General features: G+C 43.0%; 1 long non-coding RNA gene across 4 annotated transcripts; it reads left to right on the forward strand.

Annotated features, from left to right (window-relative positions):
- Positions 1–27,068, forward strand: LOC148135399 (uncharacterized). Of its 4 annotated transcripts, XR_015755149.1 has the most exons (7): positions 1–158; positions 906–987; positions 2,115–2,201; positions 11,528–11,686; positions 16,565–16,647; positions 21,073–24,890; positions 26,530–27,068. It is a non-coding gene; the product is annotated as an uncharacterized LOC148135399 (long non-coding RNA). The 4 variants fall into 4 exon arrangements; XR_015755150.1 differs by lacking the exon at positions 21,073–24,890; XR_015755148.1 differs by lacking the exons at positions 21,073–24,890; positions 26,530–27,068 and having other exon boundaries at positions 16,565–21,066.
- The last annotated feature ends 585 nt before the right edge of the window (positions 27,069–27,653 follow it).

The raw sequence follows: 27,653 nt of genomic DNA on the forward strand, positions 1-27,653 counted from the left end.
AGCATTTACTCAGTGAGTGCAAGAGGTTTGTTTGAAACAGACCGCAATGGAGAGATCAGCGCCCAGGGAAGCGAGGGAACAGCAGGCTCCTTCCAGCAGCACATCGGGATGGGAGCCTGGGACACAGAGGGGGCTCCGAGACCGGGATTGATTCGGGGGTGAGTTCAGGGAGAACCGGGGGCTGTTTGTAAGAAGCCGAGCGGAGCAGGAACTGGTCCCGGAACTTGGAGTGAGCGGGCTGGGGGGAAGAGAGAGGCCTTTCTCGGGCTGTGTGGGCCTGCTGAGGGAGGCAGAGCGGGAAGAAGTTGCTGTGGGACATTCTTGTGGTTTGCAATCTCTGAACCCAGTTTTAATTTCAATCTGTTTCCTGCTCTTTCTTGAGGTTGGGTGGACCAACTGTAGGAATATGATACTTTTGTAAAAGGACATACAGCTAGGGTCTTGGTAAAAACATTAGAAATAGCACCGTTTTTCCTCTTTCCAGCAGTAGTTGGGGAGTTGGATATTGAACTGTGTAAGCATCCTGCTGGTTGAGTACACCTATTCATGGTGCTGGGCAGTTGTTGCTCAGTTTCTGGATATCACCCAACTGATATCAAGTTAAAAATCGCACAACACCAGGTTTTAGGCCAACAGTTTTTTTTTGGAAGCACTTGATGTGTAACTTTCTGCACCTCAGTCCCACACCAACATCTCCAAATCAACTGGTATTGAATCACATGAAAAACAAACACAATCCCCAGACAAGGAGCAGCTCAGAGTAACAATGGAATCAGATCAGTGGTTCTGGTTAAGTTGTTGGCTTTAAATTAAAAAAAAACACACACGTTCTAATTAATATGTAACGAATGTGACAGACTAGCCTCATGTTGATTTACAAGTGGTGTCCCTGTGTCTTCCTCCAGAAAAGCACCTGAGGAACTAAGATACTGTAATACCTCCTCAGTTCAAAGTAAAGAGTGACCAGCTGTCTTGAATAAATGGAAGGTATGTAGCCCATTGACGTTTACACACCAGTGTTGAAGATAAACTGAATCCTCATTCAGGAATACCATTAAAATCTGCAGTTATTAACAGAATTTTCAAAGTTACAATGAAGATAGACAAATAGGCTACATCGTTGAAACGATGCAACAACTATCAGTGATGTAAGGGTTAAGTACAGAGATGGAAGGAAACTGTGCTCACCGACAGGGCAAGATTGACTGAAGAGTCATCGAGACAGAGAGCATAGAAACAGACCCTTTGGTCCAACTTGTCCATGCCGATCAGATATCGTAACCTAATCTGGACCCATTTGCCAGCACTTAGCTCATCTCTCTCTAAACCTTTCCTGTTCATATTGTTAAAGTATAGATTAAAGATGGCCCAGGGAATCCCTTGTGGACTCGGACCTATCAGCCTCTCTTGGTTCGTCCTGGAGATCGTACTCTTTGGTAGTCTGGAATAAAAACCTCTTGCAAACAGTTTAGTTCATTGTTAGCCTTCCCCTATATTTACCAATAGCACTGTTACAACGTAACATTGACATCTAAAACCTTTAAAAAGTAGGATACCAGCTCTTCCTTTCAGAGCCCTCGCAGGCTACTCCACTCTTCTGTCCCCAATAGGCTTCCTTTTTACAAAACTTTACAAAAAACACTGCATGTTCTTAATTAGACAGACAGTGGAAAGGCAATAATTTGTAAGGAAGAGAAGTTAATGAACAGGTCTGTGTGCGCTTAGCTGATCACTCCTGTAGGCCCTTAGCCATCCATCAGGTGGGAAAAAGATCCAGCCGAGTCAGGCGCCTGTTGGTGAGGTAAGTCCCTATCATAAAGAGGTATCAGTCCAAACTATGTGGGAGAGGTCATAACGTAACCTTGCACAGCTTGCATGTCAGATATCATTGTTTTACAAAATAGCATCTTAGTGAAGAGGGCAAGCTTTGACCATAAAATAGCTTCCTGACAGATTGTGTCAGAATCTCTCCAATGATCGGTTTAGAATAATTTTTAAGCTAGGAGCAGACTCCTGCTTTTTATCTTAAACACAAAATCATTCTGTACCTGAGGCTGAAAGGTTACATTTTAAATGATTCACTAGTTTCAAATTAAACATGCTTTCTTTTCAAGGTTGTAATTCAAATTCAAAGAAGACAGAAGATCTGACGAGTTAGGATTGACAGTGGGGCAGTCATGGAGTGTAAGAACACCAAGTAAGTTAAAGCTGCATCAATATTACATTTTAGAGTTTGCATTTCATAAATCAGTGAACGGCTACGCACAATCATCATAACGTCCCAAAATGCACATACAAGGCAAACACCACACATACACACACCCTGACCATTTATTACAAGGCTTTTGACATGCTTCTGAGATGACACAGAGTTTCCGAGATCACGATCAAACATTAATTTCATAAGTTAACATCTGTGAATGTTATCAGTCTGTGTCCTTTTTACACAGATTCAGTGATGTTAAGGCAAATGTTCTTAATTGCTTTAGAGCATCCTGTTATCACTTCGTGAGAACAGATTTTTTTTAAAGTCTTCTGTACATCCTAGGTTCCCCCTTTTGTAGCCTGATGCCTCCCTGCCTGTCCTGTTTATTTTCTTGTGCTCTATAATTCAATATTACATTTAGTCTAAGTATTTAAGGGCAAGTTTGAAGGCTTTCTCATTATACCCACTCAGATGCCTTTTAAATGTTGTAATTTTACCAGGCTCCACCACATCTCCATGCGCCTTATGATTTTATAAACTTTTATAAGGTTACTGTTCAGGGAAAACAGTTCCAGCCTATTCAGCCTCTGCCTACAGCTCAAACTCTCCAACCGGGATGAAGTGTATTACATGGAGTTTATCTGTCTAAATTAGAGTGGTGCTGGAAAAGCACAGCAGTTCAGGCAGCATCTGAGGAGCAGTCACATACAGAGATGACAATTAAATAATGTGAATTTCAAACAGACAATCTAAGCAGGTAGCTCATGCGCTACTCGCAGCATGTCCTTACTATAACCCACTGGCAATAGGACTTCATAAACATCTGCCCATTTCTCATCTGCCTGAATGTGATATTCTCCATTTCCTCATTAAGACATCATTTTTAAGATAATAACAATCAGTGATACATTTGGATTCATTTTGTATATGCCTTTTGATAGAATTGCTTTAAATTTTCATCTTTTTGCTGTAACTCAGTTAATTTACCTGAGCTAAAGATGTCTGCTTTGTTATCTATCTGTTCCTGGTTTGTCTCAACTATCTGATCAAACAGGGTCTCTGCTAATTTCCCTTCAACTTCCTTATCTGTACTCTTTGGTCTTTCCTGTTTCAACTGGTGACTTTGTGACCTCGTTACCACACAGTCTGGAAACATCCCAAGATATATGTCCTGCAATAGTTCAGTTGCCTCAATTTGCATTGACTTTTCAACCACAGTCAGCAGCACCAGTGAATCAGCAACATCATTAGCAAGGACAAATTGTATTCCGAGAGCTGAAAGTTTGTCCATTACTCCTTACATGACTTCTCCCCTCTTCACGAGACACTCTAACCTCACTTCTTACAACTGAGCATTTCTTCTTTCAATGTGAATTCCCATTACTCGTACCTTTTCTGGCAATAGTCCTTCAGAGATACATATATCCTCATCTTTTAGCATCACAGATTGAGAGGATTATTGTATCTCTGAATATTGTTACCTCTTTACCTGCTGCTCCTGGCCTATGCGAGTAAACTTCACCTTCACGGTGTATGGTTTAAGAAGATCTGGTACTTCCTCCATAAACAACCTCAGACCAGCTTGTACATTCTGGTGCAGTTTTCTTGTCTCCACAGTGCTCTCTGTTACCACTCCAACAAAATTCACTGGCTTATCCTGTTTTCCTACATCTGGCTTCTCAGTGCTTTTCCTAACCCGCTAATACTGATTCCATGTGGCCTACTTTATTGAAAACACCGGAGCTTTTTCACTTCTCTTTCCTCTTCAAGGGTTTCCTTTTCACCCTGTGGTAAATTATCCTTATGATCTTCACTGAAATCTACTTTTTACTTTCCATGTGAGAATTTCTCTTATCCACAATTATTATCCCTCGTGGATTGAAATTGATTTTGGCAGCGCAATTTTGATTTATTGATCAACTCAATCATCAGCCATTTCTGATGCCAGTCTTGATGTTTTAACTCTCTGCTCTTACACATGAGTTCTCATTACTTCTGGAAGTGAATCTTTGTACTCCTGTCTAAGTGCTAATTTCCAAAGTTCAACTCCCTCTTTCTTCCTTTCCTCTCTCTCCTTATCTCTCTCTTCTCCCTTTTCTGCTTTTAATCGTAATTCAAACTGTTTTGTTTCTGTTGCCCTTTCCTTGACTTTTGCTTCTAACTCAAATTGTTTCATTATCAATTGAATGTTAGCCATCTCTAAAGTTTATGATGGCATTTCCGGCAAATTTAAGTGTTGAGCTATTACTGTAATTATCGCTCTTTTCCTCGTGGGTGGAGGCAGGTCAAGCTCCAGTTTGTCTGCTAATTCCAGCAGCTTGGCATTAATCACTTTTTGCAAAAATCTGAAGTTACTTCTTCCACCCCCAGAAAACACTTGATGACTCAAAGAGCCGTTGCTATCCCAAGTACTGTTTCCTGATGAAGGGCTGATGGCCAAAACATTGATTCTCTTACTCCTCAGGTGCTGCCTGACCTGCTGTGCTTTTCCAGTACCACATTTTCATCTCTGATCTCCAGCATCTGCAGTCTTCACTTTCTCCAAGCGCTGTTTAAACCAATTGAATTCAACACTCGGAACAAAAGACGCTAATACTTACCACTCACTGCCTTGAGTCCAACAACCCGAATCCCAAATCAGAATTACAGAATAAGTTCTGCAAACAGTTCCCAATCTGTATTGGAAAAGGCCAGACCCCCTCCAAATATTTCACGAAAGTAACCCGGACCCTAACTTTGCTAGTTGTTTTAAGCGGATGTAACAAAGATATTCCAGGAGGGATGCAGCTGGTCAAACTAGTAGTTTTAAAGAAAACAGTTTGATTTACAAATTTACCGAATGATACACAAACAAAAGAGAACAGAATACTAAATAATTTAAAAATCTGAAAACCCAACAGATTATACCAACTTAATGATGGTGTTCCCAACATTTACAACAATCCCCATAAATACCCCTTGGCACAAAAGATAAAATCAAACACAGGGTCTTACAGCAGAGATGTCAGAGAGAGAGTACTATCATGGATCTGCTTCTTTGGGTTCAGAAGCTTTTTCAACTGCCTGACTGCTTTCAGTCAATAGCCAGACAGCAAATCTAACCAGAGATAACCTGAGCTGGGAAAACTGGGACACTCCCCTTTCATAGTACAAGTGTTCTTTTTAAAAATGTGGGAGCCTTTTGCCTGAGGCATTACCTGTTAGCTATAATCAAAATGGCCCTCAAACCCATCAACTTCGACTTTTTGGAGCCTGTGCCATTTACAAGCTTGTTAAAGGAGCAGCAGCATCACAGCAGACTGGTTGAAGAAGTAAAAGCCCATGGGATACAGGGTAATGTGTTGAATTGGATCCAAAGTTGGCTAGTCACAGGAAAGAAAAGGATAATGGTCAATGGTGGCCATTGTGAATGGAAAGCTGTTTGAAGTGGAGCTCTGCATGACTCAGTGTTGGGACCTGAGCTGTTTGTTTTATCCATTAATGATTTGGAGTTGAATATGGTGGCAAATTTGTGACATTTGCAGACGACACAAAAATTGGCCGTGTAGTGGATTGTGTGGAGGATAGCTGTAAGCTCCAAAACTATATAGATGGTTTGGTGGAGTGGGCAGGAAAGTGGCAGATGGAGTTCAGCTCTGATCAGTGTCAGGGAATGCATTTTGGGAAGTCAGACAATAAATGGAAATAGACAATAAATGGGAATATACTGAGAGGGGCAGGTGAAGTAAGTGTGTAAATGAACCAACCATTTACTGTATACCTTTCCTTAACATTTGATCTCCCAAAGTCCAACATCTTACACTTCACCAGATTAAACTCAATCTGCTATCTTTCCAGCCATATCCTGCTGTATCCTTTGACAAGCTTCTACACAAGTCCACCAATCTTAATATCATCTGCATTTAGTAACGATAATTTAAAGTTACAATCAAGGCAAACAAATGGCTGATGTGATTACTTTCAGCAACCATATGTAAAGTAGTAATCCAAGATGGAGGACGGGAAAAATTTCTGGCTGTAACAGCTATTCCTTTATTGAGGTATTGGAGGTGATTTCCTCGAATTCCAGGAGCAGCAGTTACTGTTTTATATGCTGTTGCATTGTTTTGGAACTTTGGAAAAAAAAATGTCAAAACAACAGCAGTTTTAAAAGGGAGAAGAACAGACAAAGGAAGCACATGGTGAGGATGGTGCAGGAGAGAGAGAGAGAGAACCTGCACAGTTTTGAATTCATGTATCGCTGGACATCGGAGTGCGTCTGGGAAAACTAACAAACAGTGAATTTCACAAGTAATCTTGGAGGAACCTTGTTGGGCAAAGTTCACATCACAGAATCAGATAAGTTAATCGTTGTTTTAAGTGTGTCCAACAGAAAGGCTGCAGTAGTGATTAGAGTGGGTTATTTCTTGATTATATGTTTTTGGAGACATGTCTCTGGATTAAATTTAAAATATAAGCCATAACTATTAATTTAACCTGGGCCAATGTTTTTTAGAGGAATAAGTCGGTGTTATTTTCTGGGTCTGTAGATTGTGAGGGAGCAAAAGTGGCCTTTAGTCCAGTGATATGTACTTCTTGTCAGATGTGGGAGTTTAAAGAGAGTTTAAGGGTTACTGCGGATTATATCTGGCATAAATGCTGTTGGATGTGAATCTTATCAGATCGAATGGATCAGTTGGAGAGAAAGTTAGAAGCGATGAGGAATTTGCAACAACAACAGTATGTGATGGATGGCAGTTATAGGAAGGGGGGGGGGATGTCTCAGATACAGTCACATAGATGGGTTAACTCCAGGATAGGTAAGAGAGGGAAGCACCTAGTGCAGGAGTTTTTTGAAACAGCATTTCAAACAGGTATGCTGTTTTGGAAAATATAGGGGGTGATGGATTCTCAGAGGAACGTAGCACGAACAGCCAAGTTTCTGATATTGAGGCTGGCTCTAATGCAATGAGGGGTACGTCGGCTTCCAAGAGGTCAATTGTGTGAGGGGATTTTGTAGTCCGAGGTACAGACAGATGTTTTTGTGGCCAGCAGTGAAAATGAATAATGGTGTGTTGCTTCCCTGGTGCCAGGATCAAGGATGTCTCAGAGAGGGTACAGAATGTTCTCATGGGGGAATGGGGCCAGCAAGAGGTCATTGTCCACATTGGAACCAACGACATAGGAAGGGAAAAGGTTAAGATTCTGAAGGGAGATTACAGAGAGTTAGGCAGGAATTTTAAAAAGGAGGACCTCGAGAGTAATAATATCTGGATTACTCCCAGTGCTATAAGCTAGTGAGAGCAGGAATAGGAGGATAGAGCAGATGAATGCATGGCTGAAGAGCTGGTGTATGGGAGAAGGGTTCACATTTTTGGATCATTTGAATCTCTTTTGGGGTAGAAGTGACCTGTACAAGAAGGACGAATTTCACCTAAATTGGAAGGGTACTAATATATAGGCAGGGAGATTTGCTGGAGCTGCTCGGGAGAATTTAAACTAGTAAGGTGGGACCCAGGGAGATAGTGAGAAAAGAGCTCAATCTGATACTGGTACAGTTGAGAACAGAAACGAGTCAAACAGTCAGGGCAGGCAGGGACAAGGTAGGACTAATAAATTAAACTGCATTTATTTCAATGCAAGGGTCCTTACAGGGAAGGCAGATGAACTCAGGGCATGGTTAGGAACCTGGGACCGGGATATCATAGCAATTACAGAAACATGGCTCAGGGATGGGCAGGACTGGCAGCTTAATGTTCCAGGATATAAATGCTACAGGAAGGACAGAAAGGGAGGCGAGAGAGGAGGGGGAGTGGCGTTTCTGATAAGGATAGCATTACAGCTGTGCTGAGAGAGGATGTTCCTGGAAATACATCCAGGCAACTTATTTGGGTGGAACTGAGAAATAAGAAAGGGATGATCACCTTATTGGGATTGTATTATAGACCCCCTAATAGTCAGAGGGAAATTGAGAAACAAACTTGTAAGGAGATCTCAGCTATCTGTAAGAATAATAGGGTGGTTATGGTAGGGGTTTTTAACTTTCCAAACATAGACTGGGACTGCCATAGCATTAAGGGTTTAGATGGGGAGGAATTTGTGAAGAGTGTACAAGACAATTTTCTGAATCAGTATGTGGATATACCTACTAGAGAAGGTGCAAAACTTGACCTACTCTTGGGAAATAAGGCAGGTCAGGTGACTGAGGTGTCAGTGGAGGAGCACATTGGTGCCAGCGACTATAATTCTATTTGATTTAAAATTAGCGATGGAAAAGGATAGACCAGATCTAAACGCTGAAGTTCTAAATTGGAGAAAGGCCAATGTTGACGGTATTAGACAAGAACTTTCAAAAGCTGATTGGGGGCAGATGTTCACAGATAAAAGAACGGCTGGAAAATGGGAAGCCTTCAGAAATGAGATAACGAGAATCCAAAGAAAGTATATTCCTACTAAGGTGAAAGGAAAGGCTGGTTGGTATAGGGAATGCTGGATGACTAAAGAAATTGAGGGTTTTGTTCAGAAAAAGAAGGAAGCATATGTAAAGGTATAGACAGGATAGATCGAGTGAATCCTTAGAGTATAAAGGAAGTAGGAATATACTTTAGAGGGAAATGAGGAGGGCAAAAAGGGGACATGAGATAGCTTTGGCAAATAGAATTAAGGAGAATCCAAAGGGTTTTTACAAATACGTTAAGGATAAAAGGGAGAGCATATGGCTCCTCAAAAATCAGCATGGAGGCCTTTGTGTGGACCCGCAGAAAATGGGGGAGATACTAAATGAGTATTTTGCATCAGTATTTAATGTGGAAAAGGATATGGAAGATATAGACTGTAGGGAAATAGATGGTGACATCTTGCAAAATGTTCAGATTACAGAGGAGGAAGTGCTGGATGTCTTGAAACGCATGAAAGTGGATAAATCCCCAGGACCTGATCAGGTGTACCTGAGAACTCTTAGAGAAGTGATTGCTGGGCCTCTTGCTGAGATATTTGTATAAACGATAGTCACAGGTGAGGTGCCGGGAGACTGGAGGTTAGCTACCATGGTGCCACTGTTTGAGAAGGATGGTAAGGACAAGCCAGGGAACTATGGACCAGTGAACCTGACCTCGGTGGTGGGCATATTGGAGGGAATCCTGAGGGACAGGATGTATATGTATTTGGAAAGGCAAGGACTGATTAGGGATAGTCAGCATGGCTTTGTGCGTGGGAAATCATGTCTCACAAACTTGATTGAGTTTTTTGAGGAAGTAGCAAAGAGGATTGATGATGGCAGAGCATTAGATGTGATCTATATGGACTTCAGTAAGGCGTTCGACAAGGTTCCCCATGGGAGAATGATTATAAAGGTTAGATCTCATGGAATTCAGGCATAACTCGCCATTTGGATACAGAACTGCTCAAAGGTAGAAGACAGAGGGTGGTGGTGGAGGGTTGTTTTTCAGACTGGAGTCCTGTGACCAGTGGAGTGCCACAAGGATCGGTGCTGGGTCCTCTACTTTTTGTCATTTACATAAATGATTTTGATGCGAGCATAAGAGGTACAGTCAGTAATTTTGCAGCTGACACCAAAATCTGAGGTGTAGTGGACAGTGAAGTGGGTTAGATCAGATTACAACAGGATCTTGACCAGATAGGCCAATGGGCTGAGAAGTGGCAGATGGAGTTTAACTTAGACACTTAATGGTAAGGCCCTAGGGAGTATTGCTGAACAAAGAGACTTTGGAGTGCAGGTTCATGGCTCCTTGGAAGTAGAGTCACAGGTAGATAGAATATTGAAGGCAGCATTTCTTTTATTGGTCAGAGTATTGAGTACAAGAGTTACGAGGTCATTTTGCTGCTGTTCAGGACATTGGTTAGGCCATTGTTAGAATACTGCATGCAATTCTGGTCTCCTTCCTATCATAAATATGTTGTGAAACTTTAAAGTGTTCAGAAAAGATTAGATTAGATTAGATTACATTACATTACAGTGTGGAAACAGGCCCTTCGGCCCAACAAGTCCACACCCACCCACCGAAGCGAAACCCACCCATACCCCTACATTTACCCCTTACCTAACACTACGGGCAATTTAGTATGGCCAATTCACCTGACCCTGAACATCTTTGGATGGTGGGAGGAAACCGGAGCACCCGGAGGAAACCCACGCAGACACGGGGAGAACGTGCAAACTCCACACAGTCAGTCGCCTGAGGCGGGAATTGAACCCGGATCTCTGGCGCTGTGAAGCAGCAGTGCTAACCACTGTGCCACCGTGCCGCCCACGGTCTACAAGGCTGTTGCCAGGGTTGGACCATTTGAGCTATAGGGAGAGGCTGAACTGGCTGGGGCTGTTTTCCCTGGAGCGTCGGGGGCTGAGGGGTGAAATTATGATGGGCATGGACAGGATAAATAGGCAAAGTCTTCTCCCTGGGATTGGGGAGTCCAGAACTAGAGGGACAAGGTTTAGGGTGAGAGGGGAAAGATATAAAAGAGACCTAAGGAGCAACTTTTTCACACAGAGCGTGATACGGGTATGGAATGAGCTGGCAGAGGAAGTGCTGGAGGCTAGTACAATTGCAACATTTAAGAGGCATTTGGATGGGTATATGAATAGGAAGGGTTTGGAGGAATGTGGGCCGGGTGCTGGCAGGTGGGACCAGATTGGGTTGGGATATCTGATCAGCATGGATGGGTTGGACCGAAGGGTCTGTTTCCATGCTGTACATCTATGACTCTAGATATTGAGTACAAATTTATATTGAAGGGAACATTTCAGCTCAGGAATTGAGAGTGACAGAATTAATCTTTTGTCATGTATATGGACACAGCAATCAAATAATATGAATTCCAAATGCACATTCTCTGTCAAAGCCTGACATAGAATGATTACTGTGTAGGTATGTAACCAAACATTGCTCCCCAACACACACAATCTCTATCTCTCTGTCTCTCTCTCTCTCTCTCTCTCTCTCTCACTTACACCATCCTGACACATATTACAAAGTCTAAGCACCTTGCAGTTCCATTACCATTGCAAGTAACAGAAAATGTTACATTCAAAATGATTTCTACCCACAAATCCTTTGTCAGAGAGTGAGAGGCTGACAGCACAGAATCAGGCCCTTTGAAACTTTAGAGTCTGCACTGATCAGAAACAACCAGCTAACAATTTTCATCCTGATCAGCCAGCATCTATTTGCATAAATGTATCACTGTAGCATAGAAGCTGCCATCCCCATGTTATCACATCATTATTCTCCATTTCTTCATATTGTAATAGAAGACTTTGTTTTGTCTGTTTCAGTCCAACCAGAAACCTTTTTTAAGATAATTATGTACTTCTTTCAAAATTAGTTGCAATTATCTACAACGAGCTCTGCATTCCTCTTCCCCCTCCCTCGGATGTATCACAAAAAAGCGTGAAATATGGCTGCAATTTTCACAATGCATCAATGGAATCTAATAACCACCCTTCAAAGCAGTGGAGAAAGGGGGAAAAAAAAGCCAAAATCGGTAGGTTTGTAGAACTACTTGTTTTATTTTCAAGCAGAGTTGAACAGTGTTGATTATTCCATAAATCGAATTTGACAGTTTACATATTTTTTGTCATGCAATGCAGAATAAGAGTCCTTTTCCTTTCCTCCTCCCTACTTTTGAGTAACACAAGAGTACTGTTAATGGTGCATCATTAGACAGTCAGAAACTTTTTCCCCAGGTACAACAGAGTGCTACAAGGGGACATAAATTTAAGGTGAAGGGTGGAAGGTATAGGGGGGGATGTCAGGGGTAGGTTCTTTACCCAGAGAGTGGTGGGGGCATGGAATGCGCTGCCTGTGGGAGTGGCAGAGTCAGAATCATTGGCGACCTTTAAGCGGCAATTGGATAGGAACATGGATGGGTGCTTAAGCTAGGACAAATGTTCAGCACAACATCGTGGGCCGAAGGGCCTGTTCTGTGCTGTATTGTTCTATGTTCTATCACACTAAAGGGCAGGGTAATGCTCTGTCTACATCAGAAAATAGAAGTGAATTAGCCAATTGTCTTTTCTGTACCAGGAATATTATGGTCAGTCAGTTCCAATGCAGTTGAATGGTTTGTCACCCTTTCACTTAGTTGCAAATGGATTAGTTTACACTGATTGTTAGCTCAGCAGTGTTCAGAAAAGTACATCAATATGCACTGAAACAAAAACTAATGGCACTCTGAATACACACATTTTATATCTCATTACTGCTTGTTAGATTCTGCACTATACAAGATACAAAAAGTTCATTGTATTTCCTACCTTGACTCTGAAGAGCAGCACAGAATCCTTTCTGTCGCAGTGTGTTATGTTTACACTTGCATGTGATTCCCTCAGGCACTAACAATTAAATAACTTCAGCTGTTTCCAATCCACTACAGGAGACGTGAACTGAGATAAATGAACGAAATAAATAGATTCTACCTGAGACTGTGGGAAACATCAAAACTAGCATTATAGTTATTAAAAGTCAAATGACAGCAGAACTGATGTCAAGTTGTCCTTTTCATATAAACGCTCACAATGAGTCGATGAAGTTCACTTTCCCCAACATTTACTGCAGATCTGATGCATAAGAGAATGTTCTAGTACAGACACAATGGGCTGAATGGTCTGCTTCCGAGCTGTACCATACCAGTGATTCTGATTTTGATGAGAAAGGAGATGACATGCTGTTGTGTTGCATATTGGTCTAAAAAACATCATACAGAAATGAACTGACATGCAGAATAAAACTCTTTTACAAAAAAATACTAACAATGTCTGGGTAGAAATTAAAACTAAATGTCTCAGTGATACCACAGATCCCAGACTCTCTACCCAAACAGGAAACGTGTGACCATAAGTCAGAATGGTTCGCAGAATAAAGCAGTTTCCTTTCTGCCATTGCCCTTTCTCCTCTCTCCCCCACTCACCCTAACCAACTGACAGTCAACTAAAAAAAAAATCACAAAATGCAGAAAAGATTAAGATCCAGTCTCAACACCCTCATAACAAATATCACAATATATCACAGACACAGAGAATATGACGAGCTTCCACTTTGATACACAACAGTAGAACCTGACAAGTACAGGCTGATAACTACACACTCATTCATGTTGCTTAAACAGACAAACAAATAATGACGACAGTTACTGTGATGCAAATGTGTGACTATCAGTGTCCATCGGTCAGTTTCTGTTAACAAGTCACACATTCGCATTTCAGCATCTGTCAGGGACAGATTAATAACTACACTCTCATTCACAAAGCTAAAAGTGACAGGAACAGAATTATAACTACACTCCCAGTTTCACACAGCATAATCTGACAAGTAAACTCTGACGATGACACTCATATTCACAGAGCAGAATCTTGCAGGTACATATTAGTACCTGCAGTGTTCAGATTCATCAAACGGGGTCTGACAGGTAGAAATTGATATTTAAATTCACATTGACAAGGCAGAGATTGAGGGGCATGGATTGGTAACTGCATTCACATGTTGATATCGGAGAAATTGACAAGTACAGATTAATGTTGACTGTCTCAATTCACAGAGCATGAACAGACTGGTAAACACACACACATTCACATCGGGAAAACGGACATGTAGAGATTGATAGTTACATAGAAGAAACTGACAAGATCACATTGATAACTACATTGGTTATATAAATGATTAGGAGTTGGGTGTTGAGGATATGATTTCTAAATTTGCAGTTGATACTAACCCACGGAGATGAGTGATTGGGAGGATGATGCTGAGTGACTTCACAGGAAGATTGACAAGTTGGCCAAATGAGCAGAAATCTGGCGGATGAATTCCAATGCACAGAAATGTTAGGTAATGCATTTTGCTACCAGAAACACAGAGCAACAATGCAGGGTCAATGGTGCGTCTTTGAAGGGAGCTCTGGAGCAGAGGGACCGCGGGGTTCATGTTTATCATTCTCTGAAGTTGACCAGGCAAGCTGAAACCTTTGTGAAGAAGGCGGATAGGATCCTTGCCGTTATAAATAGAGGCATTGAGTATAAAGCTGAGGAAGTGATGCTACACCTCCACAAATCATTGGTCAGATCACAGCTGTGTTCAGTTCTGGGCACTTTATTTAAGGAAGGAACTTCAAGCTCTGGAGAGCATTCATTGAAGATTTACTAGAATGATAACAGGAATGAAGAATTTTACATATAAGGAAGGATTAGTGGCATCAACCTCCTTTTCCTTGAAGTAGAGAAGATTAAGAGGGGAACCTTATGGAAGTGATCAAAATTATGAAAACGTTTGCCTGGGGAAAGAGGAATATTTTGTTACCACTAGTTGGTATGTCAGTACCTAGGGGTCGCAATTTCAAAATTATCAGCAAGAGAACGAGGAGTGAGATGAGGAGAAATGTCTTTCCTCAGAATTATTAGGATTTTGGATTGTGCAGCCTGGGATCATAGATCCAGCCTAAAGCTAGATGGCAGATTCCATATGAAGTATAAGAGAGCTGGATATGTATTGACAGTGATGAAGAGGGCAATGAAGATAGGGCTGGAAAACAATCCCACCTTGAATTATTTCCAGCTCACCACAATTTAAATAAAACATGGAGAGTACATTCAATTCATTGGCATGTCTGCCTGGACCCATTCGCCAGGAGATCAACTGGATGCTCAAGTTCGGAAGGAACAGCATAAAATCTCAAATCTCTGCCATCAACAGTTAGATTGTGCCAGTGAGATAAACTGACACACCGAGGGTTGTGGGAGAGACAATTAACAGATGGTTTCTCAAATCAAGTCCATCTTTGGAACTAACATCTTGCTGAGTGAATTGAGACAAAGCCTAGCCTAGTCACAGAAATGTGACATTGCTCTGCCTTCTCTTCCTTGTCCTTCTTATTTGCTGGAAGGTAGGATTGCTACTGATCGATTTGTGAACGTGGAAGGTTGGCATTAATGTTTCCCTCTTCTTCTTGACCTGGTTCCTCATTCCCTCCTGTATCTGTGTGCCTCAGGGTGGCGTATGTGATGCAGGGTGGTTACTGCACTGCTTGGTCAGCCTGAAAACAGGTCAACACAGAAATGTAGTAGATAGGAGCAGGACCAACATTGGTGTCATTGTGGACAGAGAAGCTTATCTAAGAGTACAATGGAAATTTGATCCAGTGGGTCAGGGAATGGCAGATTAAGTTTAATTAGAATAAAGGCAAGGTGTTACATTTTGGTAAGGCAAAGTCTGGGAAGTGTTTTTATGAACAAACAGAGCTCGGAGTGCAGGTGGATAGTTCCTTGAATGTGGCATTGCAGCGAGACACGGTGGTGAAGGCAGCATTTGGTATGCTTGCCTTCATTAGTCAGAACAGGAGTTGGGGCATCATGTTACAGCTATAGATTACTTAGTGTGGAAACAGGCCCTTCAGCCCAACAAGTCCACACCGGCCTGCCGAAGTGTAACCCACCCAGACCCATTCCCCTACATTAACCCCTTCATCTAACACTACGGGCAATTTAGCATGGCAAATTCACCTAACCTGCACATTTTTGGACTGTGAGAGAAAACCGGAGCACCCGGAGGAAACCCACACAGGGAGAATGTGCAAACTCCACACAGTCAGTTGCCTGAGGCGGGAATTGAACCCGGGTCTCTGGCGCTGTGAGGCAGCAGTGCTGTACAGGGTTTAGTGAGGCCACTTTTAGAATACTGTGTACACTTCTGGTCAACCTGCTGTAGAAAAGATGTTCTGAAGCTAGAAACGGTACAGAAAATATTTACAAATATATGACCACAAATAGAGTTTGAATTATAATGAAACGTTGCATAAGCGGGGAGCTTTTCTCCCCTGGAGCATTGGAGGCATGGGGGGGGACCTTATAGAGGTTATAAAATCATAAGGGGTATAGATAAGGTAAATAGTTATGATCTTTTCTCCAGGATAGGGGTGTCCAAAACATGTGAGCACAGGTTTAATGTGAGAGGGGACAAATTCAAAAGTGATCTGAAAGGCAAATTTATCAAACAGAGGGCAGTGCGTATACGGAATGAGCTGCCAAAAGAAGTGGTGGAGGCAGGTACAATTACAACATTTCAAAGACATTTGGAAAGGTACATGGATAAGAAAGATTCAGAGAAATATGCACCAAATGCAGACAAAGGGGCCCAGTTGAGTTTGGGAAACCTGGTCAGCTTGGGTGAGTTGAGCTGAAGGGCCTGTTTCATGCTGTACGACTCTATGAAAATGCATGAGAATAACAATCTTTGCCTGAAAGACAATCAGAATGTACTGGAGGAGCTGTGAATATCGGGTCATTATACAGACCAATGTCTCTTGGCAAAGCATGTGATTGGAATAAGCCTAAAACTGACCCTGATAAATGTTATTTCTCTGTACTCTGAACAGGATGTGGCCATCTCTCCCAAGGTGGGAAGTGGATACAATTCCAAGATGTCCTTGAACCAATCGACTTGCTCAGCCAAAAGGAGGTGAGGAGTTTGGAAAGGATTAGGAGTCATGTGCAGAGCAGACTGGGTGAGGAGGACAGATTTCATTCCCTGAAGGACCATCACAGACAGGAACAGGAGAAGGCTATTTGGCCTCTCGAGCCTGCTCAGCCATTCAATAGCAACATGCTGATGCACCATTCCTCACGCTCACTTTCCTGCACTTAACATGTAACACTCAATTCCCCAACTGATCAAGAATCTATCTATCTCAGCTTTAAACCTGCTCCTTGTCCCCACACACAGCTCTATGTGGCAAGGAGTTCCAAGCACTCTCAACCCTCTGAGAGAAGAAAATTCTCATCACCTCAGTCATCAATTTTGAACTAGATGGATGTTTGTTCCTGACAACAGTCATCATTAGAGTCTTAACTCCAGATCTGTTTTTGTTTAAAATTGCATTCCAAATCCACCACCTGCCACAGAAAGATTCAACTTCACATCTGCAGGTCATACCCTGGAGAGCTGAAAACATAGGATTTTGCTTCCCCATTATTTCAGAAACTGAAAATGAATCTCATCAAAATTAATTTCAGAATAAATTTCATCACATCTTTGTGCTAAACATTGATGTCGCCAGAATCCATACAGTGTGGATTCAGTCCATCCAGTCTGCCCCAAGCCAGTGAAGAGCATTCCAAACAAACCCTGACCCTATCCCCATAACCCTGCATTAACCATGTCCAATCCCCCTAACCTGCATATCATAGAATCCTACAGTGTGGAAGTCGGCCTTTCAGGCCATCGAGTCCACGCTGACCCTCTGATTAGCATCCCACCCAGACACACTGCCCTACCCTATCCCTGTAAAACTGCATTTGCATTGGCTAACCCTCCTCACCCGCATATCCCTCACACTATGGGCAACTTAGCATGGCCAATCTATCTAAACTGCACATCTTTGGACTTTGGGAGGAAACCGGAGCACCCGGAGAAAACCCGTGGAGAGAAGGAGACAATGTGCAAACTCCACACAGACAGTCACCCCGAGACTGGAATTGTTCCTGGGTCCCTGGCGTTGTGAGACAGCAATGCTAACCACTCAGCCACTGAGCCACCCAATGTTTTTGCCATTGTCATGTAGGGGCTGGTTTCCTCAGCTGATTCTATAGTTGGCTTACAATGTATAGTCACGTTGACAGCTTGAACTTCAATTGCTTCTCTGGTTGAGATTGCTGTGAATGATCATTCCCTGTGCCTTAGATGTGGCGACCCTCAGGTTAAACCATAAACAGTTGTTGCTTTTTCTCTCTCTTTCTCTCCCACACCTCTCTCCCTCTCTCTAATGAGACAATGGTGACTTTACATTAACTGCCTGCAAAAAACAAAACTTTGCTGATTAAAAATTAACAGCCTTCTTTTTCACTACAAAATAACCTATGTGTTTCTTTCCTGATGCACCAGTGGAGTGAGCTATAAATAAAAGAAAACACATTTTACCAACGGGACATATCTAAATGAACTGTGAGAGGATGCACAGGGAGATTTACCAGCAGGTTGCCTTGGGGGCTGGAGAGTTTCAGTGATTGAGAGAGATTGGACAGACTGGGGTTGTTGACCTTACAGCAGAGTGGATTGAAAGAGAGGGATGTATAAATCAATGAGGGGTGAAGATAGGAAGGAACTTTCACCCCTTGACAGAGGTGGAGGAGGGGCACAGATTGAAGGTAAGGGCCAGGAGGTTTCGAGGGGATGTGAGGAAAATCTTGTTTACCCAGAGGGTGGTGGGAATCTGGAACTCACTGCCTGTAAGGGTGGGAGAAGATGAAACACTCATCACATTGAAGGAGAATTTAGATGTGCATTCGTGACGCCAGGGCTATAGGGCCAAGTGCTGAGGAAATATGATTAGAGAATAGTGAGGTGGTTATTTCTGACCGGCACAGACTTGATGGTCCTTTTCCAGGGCTGTAGATCTCTCAGAAGTTTTGACTAACGCACTTTGTGATGTGTATTCTACATCCAAGATACCAACCAACTGCAATGTGATTTTGTACATTTCATGTTCTGAGAGGAGGGGTTTGTCTTCAAAAGAGAGATTGAGTAGTTAAGGCCAATACTCTCTGGAGTTTAGAGGAATGAGAGGAGATCCAACTGCGGGATATAGGACGCTAAAGGGGGTGGAATTGACAAAGGAGACAGGGAGGGTGTTTCCTCATGTGGGACAATTTAGAACGATTGGGTCATCGTTTCAGGAGAAGATTGAAAATAGCAATGCTGAGAAATGGCTTCTCTCCAAGGGAGAGGGGGATGGGAATCTCTGGGACTTCACCTCTCTTTCTCTTTCCCCCCCCCCCCCCAGGAAGTGGTGGCATGTCGGGACACTAAATAAATTGAAGGAGGGGACTGACAGATTGTTATTCAGTGAGGGATTAAAGGGAGTGGGGGGAGAAAATTGGGGCTGAGACTGGGATGAAGTGAGTCACAGCTGTATAGAATGGGGGGAGCAGGCTCCAAAGGGTTCCTAGCCCATATGTTGTGTTGGTCATCCAGCTGCCTGAACACTTTTTAGTGTGGGTGACTCATAGCATATACTCAGAAAGCTCTGAATCTCAGGGACTAAACTATGTGATGCATCACAATCTATTAGTCACTTCGTGCAAATACCATAAAATATAGCAGCCATTCGGCCCAACAAGTCTGCTCCAACATTCCATCATGGCTAATATGTTTGCTAATCTCATTCTCCTGCCTTCTCTCTGTACTGATCCGCCTACTGATCAAGAACCTATCTATCTCTGTCTTAAAGACATAATGACAGCTGTCTGCAATAATGTTTTCCACAGATTCCCCACTATCTGACTGAAGAAATTCCTCCTCATCTCAGTTCTGAAGGGAGCTCCCTTCACTCTGAGGCTGTGCCTTCGGGTCCTAGTCTCTCCTACTCGTGGAAACATCTTCTCCATGTCCACTCTATTCGGGACTTGCAGTATTCTCCAAATTTCAATCAGATTCTCCCTCACCCTTCTAAACTCCACTGAGTCCAGACTCAGAGTCCTTAACCTCTCCTCATATGACAAGTTCTTCATCCCTGAAATCTTTCTTGCAAACCCCCTCCAAGTTAAGCACATCCTCCCCTAAACAGGGGGCCGAAAACTGCTCACAATGTTCCAAATGCGGTCTGACCAGAGCCTTTTTCAGCCTCAGCAGTACATCCCTGCTCTTGTATTCTGACCGTCTTGAAATGAATGCCAACGTTACATTTGCCTTCCTAACTGCCAACTGAACCTGTTAACCTGAAGCAAATCCTGAACTCTGACACCCAAGCCCCTTTGTGCTTCAGATTTCCAAAACTTTTCCCCATTTTGAAAACAGTCTCTGTCTCTGTTCTTCCTACTAAAGTACATAACTTTCCACTTTCCCACATTGCATTCCATCAGCCATTTCATTGCCCATTCTCTTCGCCTGTCCAAATCCCTCTGCAGCATCCCTGCTTCCTCAACACTACCTGTCCTTCCACCTATGTTTGTATCATCAAAGAAACACTCAGGAAAATGAAATGGCAATGCTCCTCATGTGAATGATGCTGGACCTCCTTGCCCCAAAGACCCAGGCCAGAAGGGGCCACTCTCAGACATTAAGCTATTGAACTGGGGCATCCCCTCAAAGCAATTAGCCAACAGTGTAACGTTTCCTCTTCCAATTAACATTGCCCTGTTGATAATTTAGTTGACGTAGATGGAACATCTCTATGATTTAGATGATCGCAAACATTATTGATTATTAATAAATTCAAATGATGTAAAAAGATTCATGGACCTTCACTCCATGCCATGAGCAAGAGAAACACCAATGATGTTTAAAAGTGGCTGGGTTTTCAAGGTTAAGATAAACTAGAGAAAGTCACCACTTTCACTGAACCAGAAATATTATAAAAGTATATATATTGTATCCTGTACCAGCGTTTCTTGGTTTGGAGATGATGAAAACTGAGTACACCAAACTGCTGTCTATTTCGGAGTCATCTACAATCAAGAAACAATAAGCAAAGTGAACCGAAAGGCTAGAGATCAGAACGTTAAAGCAACAGCAAACGATGTCTTTTAAACATTGTAACTGACCCTGTATCCATCACTTCCTCTGAAAGTTCAATCCACATGTGAACCACTCTCCGTCAAAAAATGTTACCCGTCATGTCATTTTCAAAAATGTTTCTCTGCTCAACTGAAAAATATGTCCCCTGGTCTGAAGTCCCCCAGTCTTGAAGTCCCCCACCCTAGGGAAAAGACACCTGCCATTCACCTCATCTTTGCCCATCACGATTTCATAAACCTCAACACCTCTCAAAGTGAAAATAGTCCCAGTCCATCCAGCCTCTCCTTATAACTCAAACTCTCCATTCCCAACAACATTCTGGTATATCTTTTCTGAACCCTCTCCAGCTGAATAATGTCCTTCCTCTAACAGAGCAACCAGAACTGGACACAATACACCAGAACAGGCTTCACCAGTGTACAACCACAACATGGTGTCTGAACTCCAACACTCAATGGGCTGAGCAATGAAGGCAAGTGTTCTAAACACCTTCTCAAACACCCTGTCTACTTGTGACACAAACTCCAAAGAATTATGGACCTGAACCCCTCGGGTGTTCTGCTCGACAACACTACCAATCTTACACACCTCTGTCATGTCCCCTCCCCCATCAACCTTCTCTGTTGTAAAGGAAACAATCCAAACTTCCCTCCAACACTTCCAGGAAGAGATTTGTTTTTGCGGATCTTCCCAATCAGATAAATACCAGCATGAACGCTGACCAATACGTGACAGTGTAGGATCAGCACCTCACAGAATCATTCATCATTTAATCGGCTTGACCCGATCTGTGCATTCGAAACTTCTTGCAGGTCTGTCCTCATTCGTGCCCTCAGCTTGATCTTCAATCGCCTCCCTTGAAATGAAATATTTCCAGATCATTACCCAACCAAGTTCCAATCCCGCTCGTGACAACAATTTGCTGCTGTTTGCGTACAAAAACCCCTGGCAACGAGGTCACTGAGCCAAGGTCCCAAGGAATGACCTCCTGGAAATGTCTGGAATGTGGCTCAGAACTTGTACGTTCATAGAATCATAAAATTTTACTGTACGGAAGGAGACCATTTGTGTCTGTACCAGCCCCTGAACGAGCTACCCAGCTAGTCCCAGTCTCCAGCCCTATCTACATAGCCCTCTACCATCATCCCTTTCAAATTCATATTCAGCTCTCTTTTCAAACCTCCGATGCAATCCGCCTCCATCACTCTCCCAAGTAGCACATTCCAAATCCAACAACCTAAATAAGTTTCTCCTCATCTCACTCTCTCACTGACAATCTTGAAATTCTGACCAGCCAGTTCTAATACTCTAATGAGTGGGAAACAATAACTTGTTTTCCCGTCAGAATTGTTCAAACTTTCAACATCTCAATAAGGTCAACATTTCATCTTCTCTGCTCGAAAGAGAATAAGCTGAATCTCTTGAAACTTTCCCTGAATCTAAAATCCCTCATCATTGTGATCATTCTCGTAAATCTCCTTCACACTGTCTCCAGGGTTTGAACCTCCTTCCTTAAGTAAGGTGTCCAGAACAGAAGAAAACCAGCTTGGGTAATAGAAGGCCAACTCCCTTTATCAAATATATTTCTAAATTCAGCTACTGGTGCCTGTGAAGGTAAGGTGTTACACACATACAAAGAAATACCCAACAGATCAAAGATGTAGCTCCAATATAATCTAATATTCTCCGTTCAAGACTTGTGCTGTCACCGGAATTGATTTCTTTTCTGCTCTCTGCTTTGTGTTGAGTGTCAAGTTAGCTCAGTTGGCTGGATGGCTGGTTTGGAATGTGGAGTAACATCGACAGCGTGGGTTTGAATCTCTCACTGACTGAGGTTTCCATGAAGGACTGTCCTCCTCCACTCCTTCCCTTGTGAGAAGCATGGTAACCCTCATTTCCCCTTCCCCCACCTCACCACAGTTCCAAACTTCCAGCTCTGCACTGTCCCATGACTTGTCCTACCTGCCTATCTTCTTTTCCACCTATCCACTCCCCCTAACCCTCCCCCACTCATGTACTGTATTCTATGCTACTTTCTCCCCACCCTCACCCTCCTCTCACTTATCTCTCTACCCTTCAGGCTCACTGCCTATATTCCTGATGAAGGGCTTTTGCCAGAAACATCGATTTTACTGCTCCTCGGATGCTGCCTGAACTGCTGTGCTTTTCCAGCACCACTCTAATCTAGACTATGGTAGCCCTCAGGTTGAACCACCACCTACCAGCTATCACTCTCTTCCTCTCTCTGACACTCCAGCCGAGGTCCACCAGTGTCTTTTACAACTTCAACATCACCTCCTTGTTCTCGGACTCTATGCCCCTATTAATAAAGCTGAGGATGCTGTGCGTTTCATTAACTGCTCTCCCCCATGTTATGCTGCCTTTACTGATCTGAGGATATATACCCCCAACTCCTTCTGCTCCTACACCTCCTTTAGAATTTTACCCCCTACTTTGTATTGTCTTTTCGTTTCTTTCAACCAACGTCCTTCACCAAATTTGTGTAGAATCACTTTTGCCTTTATTTTCCAATGTTCAAAAATTAAAACCTATTTTGTTAAATCAAACTTAATTTTCACCCTCCTAGTAGTTTTGCTACTAACTAATAATATAACTCCACAAGAACATACAGGCTAGGATCAGGTTGAGTCCATTTGGCCCATCAGGAACCTGCTCCACTAATCCATACGATCGCAGCTGATCCCATATCAGCCTCAACTCCACTTTCCAGCAAACACTCCCTTTGACCCATCACTGATTAACAATCTGTCTGTCTCCACCTCCAAACGATGCAGTGTCCCGAGTGGTGGGGGTTGGGAGGGGTGATCCCACAGATTTACAACCTTCTCCACATTTGAGAATTCATTCCTCCTTCCCTCTGTTTTCAGGCTGCCCTTATCCTGAAATGATAGCCTCTTGTTCTAGATTCTCCTACATGGGCAAACATCCTCTCTCCAACTCCTTTGTCAATACCCCCTTTAGCATTTTATAACCTTCAGTTAGATCTCCTCTCTTACAAACTCCAGAGAAACTGCTCAATCTCTCACCCAAAACAAACCCTTCATCTCTGAAAATGATTGAGTGAATCTTCTCTGAACTACCTCCTGTATGAACTGCATCTGTCCTCAAGTAAAGAGATCAAAATTGTACCAGTCTCTTCTCATAAGACTAAACTTTCATCTGGGCAATCAATTCAGTGATCTCCTTTGAACTCCCTCCAATTCAACTACATCCCTCCTCAAGTAAAGGGACCAAAACTGTCTGCAGTACTCCGGATGTGGAAACCCCAATCCCTTATACAGTTGCAGTAACAATTACCTACTTCCATACTCAATTCCTTTCGCAATAAATGTCTTCCTTGTGACCTGCTATAGCCTTTACATTGACATTTTGAACTTTCTCTCCTATTCAGATGATAAGTTCCCTTTTTCAATTCTTCCAACTGCAATGGATAACCTCATCATTAATGGGACTGACCAAAGCTCAGTTCACTGTCTAACGGAAATTGTGAGTGTGTCGTCAATTTGAACTGTTGTGCTTTAGATTTGCAAGCGAGTCAGACACAACAGTTCATTTGCTCCAATTTGTCTAACAAATATAAAATTGCTGGGTTTGCATCCCAGAGTGATTTACAGCCCATTCAGACAGTGTTTGAATGCTGTTTGAAGTTGCTAACCACCTCACTAAATTACCTGTGTCACTGGGAACGGCTCGAAGAATCAGCTGGACAAAATAAGAGAGAAAGAACATTGGAAAGTTTTACTGCAAATATTCAGCTTCTCCTGCGACCAAATGAATCTGGATTCTTTGACTGATGCACAAACAATTATTCCAATTTTAATCTTTAGTTTATATCTGTGCTGACCATTCCTCTGAACACAGCACATTACTTTGTATGTTTCCCCAAGTAATTTCGTCTGCCACTTGTTCAGCCTGCCGACATCCTCACAAAGCATGTTCCCAAATAGTGCTTTATTTCTTTTTTAATTCACTTGTAGAATGGGAAAATCACTGGCTAGGCCGAGAATTTATTATCCATCGCTAGTTGGCCCCTGGAGAAGGAGGTTGCCTTCTTGAACCACTGCAGTTCTTGTGCTGTAGGTCGACCCACGATACCATTAAAGAGGGAACTACAGGATTTTGACCCAGCGACACTAAATGAATGGCTGATACATTTCCAAGTTGGGATGGTGAGTGGCTCAGAGGGAAATTTGCAGGAGGTGGTATTCTCATGTTTCTGCTGTGCTTGTCCTTCTAGATGGACATGTTGTGGGTTTGGAAGGTTCCTCCTGAGGATCTTTGGTGAATTTCTGCAGAGTATCTCGTAGCTGCTACTGAGCACGGGTGGTGGATGGAGTGGATGTGGTGCCAATCAAGCAGGGGCTGCATTGTCTCTGGATGGTGTTTGGATTCTCAAGTGTGGTCTACAATGTGCACTGCAGAGATGACTGAGTGAGTGTGTGTGCGCACGTGAAAGTATGTGTAAGTGTCAATGAGAACGTGTGTGTGTGTGTGTGTGTCTCTCTCTCTCACACAGACATGTACACTTTCATATTCTCACTCAAACACACTCACACACATACTCTCTCATACGCACACCCTCATACACTATGCGAGCAACGTCAGTTTGAAACCTATGTAGAGTGCCAACTGGAGAACGATTGCCGGGGTTACCTGCTCACCTTGTTTCCAATCCCGGAGTTTAATGGGAAGCAATGTGAGGACAGAAAGTATCAGAAACAGTGGGACAATGAGTACTGCCATCTCAGTGCTTTGTGTCTGTGCTGGTTTCAGAGAATGATTTCCTGTCAATAACATCATCCCTACAGCAAACACCAACCCCAGTGTTCCCTGTCGCCTGACCCCCTACCAACACTCGTTCCTTTGGAAGGAAACCTTTGTGTCTGTAAAATTTCCTCCAAACCCTCACCATTGCATTAACATCATTGTTTCTGTGCAGCCTGTCTCATTAACAATATCCCAACAATCCAACCCAAACTATTCGATGCTAAACTCAAAAGATCGCTCTGCACCAACTCTCTCTAAATTGTCAACTAGAAATTACTGTCCCTCATTTTCACGGCCTGCATATATTGAGGCAAAACTTGCCTTGTCCTCCACCAGTCAGCGGCTAGTGGGCCAATCACAGAGAAACATCGAAAATATCATCAGGAGGAGGCCATTCGGCCCTTCTAGTCTGCTCTGCCCATTCAAAGGGATCATGGCTGATCACCCAACACAGTCCCTTGTCTCCCCACACTCTCCCTTTAGCCCCAAAGAACTCAATCCAACTCCTTCCTGAACAACATTCAGTATTCTGGCCCTGACTGCATTCTGTGACACAGAATTCCACAGGCTCCCCACTCTCTGGGTAAAGACATTTCTCCCATCTCAGTCCCACTCCATTTCCTTTTGACTGTGACCCCCTGGTTCTGGACTCTCCGCCCAGTCACTGGGAACACCCTCCCCAAGTTTATTCTGTTTCGTCCTTGTTCAAATTTATAGGTTTCTGTGAGATTCCCCCTTAATTCTTTTAAACTCCAGTGAGTGTCACCCTAATCATTCCAGTCTCTCTCCATCTGTCAGTCCTGCCATCCCAGGAATCATTCTGGGAAACCGTTGCTGCACTCCCCCCATAGGCACAATATCCTTCCTCAAATAAGGAGGCCCCAAACTGCTCACACAATTCCCCAGGGTGTGGTCTCACCGTGTCCAATTGTAGCGAGACATGCCTTCACTTGGACTTGAATCCTCTTGCTATGAAGGCCTCCCTTATCTGAGAAAGGATATTTCTCTCTCTCTCTCCCCCCTCCCCCTCCCCCCCCACAGATGCTGCCGACCTGCTGAGTTTCTGAAGCAATTTTTAGTGTTCATGTCAAGACTTCAGCTGGACCCCAGTGAAGAACGTGCACAGATCAAAGATGAAGAATGAATTACCTGGCTCTGTGAGGTTGATGGAATTCCTGGTCACATTAAATATCGTTCCAACCCCTATTGATCACGACGCACTGGTATCTGCCTTGGTGCTGGGACTGGAAGGACTCAATGGCCAGCTCTCTCCTGTCCAAGCTAAAGTTGTAATTCCTGCTGGCATTGTTTAAGGCTTACCTTTGAAAATACCACTGACAGTACGGTCCTGTACCTCGACGAAATACACACTCTCGAACAAGACGATTCCCAATTGGAACCTCCATTTTATTGACACTGGGGGTGAAGAACACCCCAGCAACAGGAACTGGAACAAAACAAGACAAAGAGGAAATAAAAGATTGGATGTTGAAATTGTCTTTTTTTTCACAGATGTTAACTTCTATGACAGGATAATAACTGACAGAAAGGAGAAATAAATCAACTGAGATTTCACATCATTGCAAAGTTTCCATCTGTTGTAAAATCTACACTTCGAAAGATTTGTGTTAACTATGAATGGTCAAATGGTACATCATCCAACCATTGCCCTCCCGATGTTCAATGGTATTAGCAATGCAGTCCCCAACCCCTGCAGTGTCAAATCTTGGTGGTTACCGTCACTGTTCCCACCCCCCGCAGTATCAACATCTGGGGGTTACTGTCACTGTCTCCACCCCCCCCAGAAAGAACATCCTGGGGGTTGCCATCACTGTCCCCATCCCGTATCCGACTTTGATAATCATCGATGCCAGTCAAAAGCAACCACCTCTTTGTTTTCTAATACCATACTCCCAGTCGTAAGGTCACAGAACAGAAATAGGCCCTTCAGCCCAACACATCTATGCTGACCAGGTCTCCAAACGGAACTAGTCCATTTGCTTGTGTTTGGTCCATATCCGTCAAAACCTTTCCTATCCATGTATCTTTCCAAATGTCTCTGAAAGGTTATTACTGTACCCACTTCTACCACTTCCTCTTGCAGCTCATTGCAAATACGCACCACCCTCTATGTGACTTTTATGTCACTTTTAAATCTTTCCTCT

The sequence above is a fragment of the Chiloscyllium plagiosum genome, unplaced genomic scaffold (genome assembly GCF_037043375.1).
Source record: "Chiloscyllium plagiosum isolate Xiang-an unplaced genomic scaffold, Cpla_swu_hap1 HiC_scaffold_49, whole genome shotgun sequence".
NCBI lineage: Eukaryota > Metazoa > Chordata > Chondrichthyes > Orectolobiformes > Hemiscylliidae > Chiloscyllium > Chiloscyllium plagiosum.